The sequence below is a fragment of the Sapajus apella genome, unplaced genomic scaffold, assembly GCF_009761245.1.
Source record: "Sapajus apella isolate SASKATOON/1434 unplaced genomic scaffold, GSC_monkey_1.0 scaffold23, whole genome shotgun sequence".
Taxonomy (NCBI): Eukaryota; Metazoa; Chordata; class Mammalia; order Primates; family Cebidae; genus Sapajus; species Sapajus apella.
In genome coordinates, this window is record NW_022436963.1 from 12154635 (window position 1) to 12160634 (window position 6000).

A 6000-nucleotide genomic window follows, 5' to 3' on the forward strand; every position below is an offset into this window, starting at 1 on the left:
GGCAGGTACCTTTAATCCCAGCTACTTGGGAGGCTGAGGCAGGAGAATCACTTGAATCTGGGAGGCAGAGGTTACAATGAGCTGAGATCCCACCACTGTGTTCCAGCATGGGCAACAGGGTAAGACTCCATCTCAAAAAAAAAAAAAAAAAAGCCTTCCTTCAGGGCTTAAAACACTAATCAAAACAAAAAGAAAAGGATCAAATAATTATATGCAAAGACTCATAGTGAAATGGCATATAATACCAGTGCTCCATTTCGCCTCATTCCATTTACTGCCTTTAAACCTTCTTTGCTTTCCAGGTAAACCATCTAAACATGCAGGTGACCCGCCAGAGAAAAATCAGGCACATTAGGAAGCAAAGATGCCTGCCTCATCCCACAACAAGATGCAGCAATGTCTCACAGTTCTACAATTCTAGGAGCGATCCTCCCCAACTCTGCAAATTTTGCATAAGCCATGGGTTTCAAGTGACTGTGGAATGCAAGGGAAAGAAAGGTGGCACGAAGGATAAGCAGGCTGACGTTGTAAATGGATACAGGAAACGGGGTCTTACCTGGAAGCAGGAAAAGGAGCATAGTATCTTTGTGTTCTGGCACATAGGATTATTCAGTATACATACTTATTATACATGCTAAACTGTCTGAGACCTAGGAATGGGAGTTATTGTTAAAGGAATAAAGATGAGATGAAGTGACAGAAAAGGAGAGGAGTGAATACGAGTCCTAGGGAGGGGTTACAGAAGCACAGTCCCCTGGCAACATGCTAAAGAGATTATCGGATTAGTGCATTGCTCCTACTTTAGTGCCATTATTATTATTATTATTATTATTTTGGTTTTGTGTGTGTGTGGCAGGGTCTCACTCTGTTACCCAGGCTGGAGTGCAATGACACGATCTTGGCTCACTGCAACCTCCGCCTCCTGGGTAATTGGGATTATAGCGATTCTCCCGCCTCGGCCTCCCAAATGGCTGGAATTACAGGCACCCAACACCACACCTGGCTAATTTTTGTATGGTTGGTAGAGACGGGGTTTCACCATGTTGGTCAGGCTGGCCTCGAACTGCTGACCTCAAGTGATCCACCCACCTGGGCCTCCTAAAGTGACAGGATTACAGGCCCTTTGCTGCTATTTTAAAAAATACATATTCAACATATCCAGTGAAATCACTCAAAGATACATACAGACAAGTGATGATTTTACCCTAACTTCACGTCTCTTTGTAAGACCTCCCCTTCACTGTCTATCCCAGCTTATGCCGCTAGGACTTCCTCTGACCAAGAACAATACCTAATGCCATTGGAAAATCTTTCTCATAACAGCCTCCTCCCACTGTTCCTCATTTCACTTCCATTCCACTCGAGTTCTCAAAGCCAGGCAAAGCATAACAACTTAACTGTGTAACTGTTTAACCTTACTTTTTACACATCAAAATTATTAAATATGTGTAACTGTCTGCTGGGGGGAGGATAATATAATGGCATGTCAATCTGGTAACAGGTAAGCTACATTTCATGGAAAAGAAAGGTAATGCTTTCTTCAGAAAGTGAAGTCATCACTCTTTTATTTAACTGACATAATATTTATACCCCAAATTTTTAAATGGCAGCTACAAATAGAAGTTGAAAGAGGGTAAATTCTCCAAGGGAATCTAGCCCTGAAATTTTACCATTTTAAAAGTTCTATTTTACATGTGCATAGGAACATTACTGCCATTATAAGGATGCCCATAGCAGGTCAATTATTTCAAACTCTTTGAAAAGAAAAAAATCGAAATTAAGTAAACCCTACCTTTCAGAAGACTGCTACGTCTTCAGAGTCCTCAGGAGGCAGGATGCACAGAGCTTTTCTAGAGGGTCTAAGCAGGCAGGTATTCCCCGGATACCTACGCCAAGAACAAGAAATTTGGATGATTATTTCAGCAGCGATCCAAATGGCTCTAGGTACAATTTCATTAGGAACATTCACCATGAATACTGAGCATTTCCACATAGGTTTGTTAAAAGGGCAGAATAAAGGTACACATGTGATTTTTGTAGGCATCATCGTTAGTCTGCACGTGGGAGATTGTGGCTCAAAGGGGCATAAGTGGTTCATACATGATCACACAAGAAAAGTGGCAGAACCTTGCCTTAATTATTCATTCCTGATTTGTAGTCCAGGGTTGTTTTAGCTGCATCATTTGACCCTCCTCAAGAACTGACAAGTCCTGGCACTGGGGCTTTCCATTGTGCAAAAGGATGAGGCTGACCCATGAGTCTGTCAGGAAGAGTGTCTGGTTTTCTGGTGATCTTTGCCAAGTCATCTGTCTGAAGAGTCATGTGTGGGCCACTTTACTCTCCCTTGAAACACTGGAGTCCACAAAAATCTGAAGGAATCTGACAGGGAAAGGAACATGGGTTTTTTGTTTGCTTGTTTGTTTGTTCCCCTGGCCTGAGTTTGAATCCTAGTAATGGGTTCACTATTTCTGTGTCCTAGGTAGTCACTCAACTTCATTGAGCCTCACTTTCCATCTCTATCAAATGGGTATAATAATATTTGAAGGGTACATTTATGAAGAGGATGGTGTTTTCCTAAATGAGAATAAAGAACCAAGCACAGTTTCTGTCACATGTTAGACGCTAGGGCGAAGTGAAAGCCCCATGACCCACCTTACTTGCAGAGATAACTCCAAAGTGGACGAGTGACAGGGAGGCCATTGAGACCACACTGCCCATAAATCACTCAATGACAATGCACTAATCCCCACACTGGTTGGCAACTCACTGCTCTGACCTCTACCTCTGGGTTTCCTTCATGTACCTTTCTTTGAAATAAAAATATCATAAACACCAATTCATTCCCTAGGATCTCATTTAAAGGTTGTTTCCTTTTTTTAATCTAATAATTTTGGTCCACATCATGTTACACAGCCAGCTCAATGTAGTAATTGAAAGCAGATAACTGTTCATTTAACAACTATTTATTCAGATTCTACTAAGGTGTCAGGCACTATTCCCTAGAGCAGTGAACATGATCTGGCCGTCATGCTGTCTACCTTCTGGTAGAGGAGACAGACAAACAAAATGCCTATGTAAAATACATGGTTGGTTGAACAGTGCTAAGGACTCTGGAGAAACACATCATAAGAAGGGGGATGGCGAGTGTTATGGGTTGAATTCTGTTACCCCAACCCCTCCCCATCAGGAACAAAGATATGTTGAAGTCCTAACCCTCAGTACTGAGAATGTGACCTTATTTAGTAATAGGATTGATACAGATATAATTATTTAAGTTAAGATGAAGTCGTACTGGAGTAGGGTGGGCGGGCCTCTAATCTAATATGACGATATAAAAGGATGACCATGTGAACACACAAAGACACGGGGGAGAAGGAATGCCATGTGAGGACAAAGGCAGAGACTGGAGTTATGTAGCCACAAGCCAAGGATTGTCGGAAAATCACCGGAAGCTAGGAAGAGGCAAAGAAAGATTCCCCTGCAGATTTCAGAGGGAGCATGGCCCTGGTGACACTTCGATTTCAGACTTGTGGACTCCAGAACTATGAGACAACACATTTCTGTTGTTTCAAGCCACTCGGTGTATGGTACTTAGTTACTGCCACCCTAGGAAATCAGTACAGTGAGTTTGGGGTGATTGTTACATTTTTGAGCAGGGAGATCAGGAAAGATCTCACTGAAAGGGTAGTGTCTCAGTGAAGATTTGAGGTACAGAAGACAGCCATGATGATGGCTCTGGATGAAAAAATTCTAGGCAGAGGGAGCAGAAAGTACAAAGGTCTCAGGCAGGTGCACGTTGATGTGTCAGAACAGCAGGGACGCCAGTGTGGCTGGAATTGCCAGGGGAGAGTGGCAGAAAACCAGGTCAGAGTGGTGACAGGGAGCTGGAGGGTGCTGGACCTCATGGGCCACTCTAAGAACTTAGGTTTTGACTTGGGGCAAGGTAGGAAGCCATTGCCTTGTACTAAGCAGAGGCGAACTAAGACCTGACTTATATTTTAATACGCTTTCTCTGGCTATTTGGTAAGAATAAACCGAAGAGCAAGGGCATTTTGAAGGCTCCTGCAGGTATCCTGGCAAATAAAGGTGCTAGCCAGGTGGCACACAGGATAGTGGAAATAGGTCAGTCCCATGCTGAATATTTTGAAAGCAGGTCCAAAAGGATTTGCAATAGATTGAAGGTAGAGATACACCTGACTTCTTGATACTACCTAGAATTAAATTAGAAACCATAACAATTTAACTTTACTGATCATCCGAAGAAGTCATCTTCTCAAATGCCAGATCAGCCAAAGATATTAGCAACATATTTAACAGAAAGGGAATAAGTAACCAGAATATATAAGGAAAACAAGAAATAATGAACCCAGGACATTGAACCATGGACAATGAACCATGGACATAAGAACCATGGAGATGAACCATGGACATAAGAAAAAAAGTTCAACCTCACTGATATGGTTTTACAACTTGAATTGTAACTCCCACAATTCCACGTGCCATGGGAGGAACCTGGTGGGAGGTAATTAAACCAAGGGGGTGAGTCTTTCCTGTGCTGTTCTCGATCTGATGGTTTTAAAAACAGGAGTTTCCCTGCACTAGCTCTCTCTTTGCCCGCTGCCATCCACGTAAGATGTGACTTGCTCTTCCTTGCCTTCTGCCATGACTGTGAGGCCTCCCCAGCCATGTGGAACTGTAAGTCCATTAAACCTATTTCTTTTGTAAATTGCGCAGTCTCCAGTATGTCTTTATCAGCAGCATGAAAACAGACAAATACACTCACTAAACATGAGGAAAATGCAAATGAAAACAATGGGATTCTACTTTCTTTCAGATTAGTTAATATGAAAAAGCTGACAAAATTCAGTGTTGTCCAAGATGCTAGAAAAAATAGCATATTATGCTAGTTTACTTTTGGCAGAATCATGAATTGATATGTTATTTTATTGAGCAATTTTACTGTATTGTCAGAAGTGACAGTACACATATGCCATGGCATACTGACTCTTCTTGGGGGATATACCAGGGTTAAAAAACACACATATAAGGAGACATATGCTAAAATGATTATTGCGGCACTTTTTTCAGTATAACAAAACTTGAAAATGACCTAAAAGTCACCCTTAAAGGGAAATGGGTAAATAAAATATGCTATATTTCAATGATTAAAGGATATATGGCGGTTAAAAAGGATAGATTGGTTTTATAGGTATTAGTGTGAATGTTTCATACATGTCATATGCAGAAAAGCAACACAAAGGAAAATGTTAAACATATAAACCCAATAGTAGGTATTCATCATAGACTGGGGTCCCCAACCCCCAGGTGGCAGACCAGTACCACTCTGTGGCCTGTTAGGAACGGGGCCACACAGCAGGAGATGAGTGGTGGGCAAGGAAGCATTACTGCCTGAGCTCTGCCTCCTGTCATATCAGCAGTGACATTATGTTCTCATAGGAGCAGGAGCCCTATTGTGAGCTGTGCGTTCGAGGGATCTAGGCTGCATACTCCTTATGAGGAGACTCTAACACCTGATGATCTGAAGTGGAACAGTTTCATCCCAAAACCATACCCCCACTACCCATCCAAGGAAAAATTGTCTTCCACAAAACCAGTCCCTGGTGCCAAAAAAGGTTGGGGGCTGCTGTTGTGGATACACATATATGTATGTAAAAGTATAAACAATTGACTAGTCAAATACATCCCAAATTTATGGTAGCGAATTTTGGGCAGGGACTACAGACAGCAAAGAAAGTGGAGGGTGGAGGGAAGGACAGGACATTATTGTTGGAAATGAACTTGGTTTTACAATAACTTTTTTAAAGAGGAAAAAACAACACTGGAAGCAAATCTGACCAAACGAGATACTCGTTTTGGGATAGTGAGAGTGCGTGATACTACTTTTTCTGCTCATCTGTACTTGTTTGTTTTCTAGGAGTAAAGGAAGGAGGGAAGGGAGGAAGGGAGGGAGGGAGGGAGGGAGGAAGGGAGGGAGGGAGG

At 42.2% G+C, this 6000-nt stretch overlaps 1 protein-coding gene across 8 annotated transcripts in view; it reads right to left on the minus strand.

The window, feature by feature from the left end:
- FHIT (fragile histidine triad diadenosine triphosphatase) overlaps nucleotides 1–6000 on the minus strand; it is a 1501749-nt gene that overhangs the window by 1114417 nt on the left and 381332 nt on the right. For all 8 annotated transcript variants that reach the window (XM_032289593.1, XM_032289590.1, XM_032289591.1 and 5 more), the window contains one exon: nucleotides 1793–1886. The gene's annotated coding sequence lies outside the window, so the exon portion shown is untranslated. The remainder of the gene's footprint in view (nucleotides 1–1792; nucleotides 1887–6000) is intronic.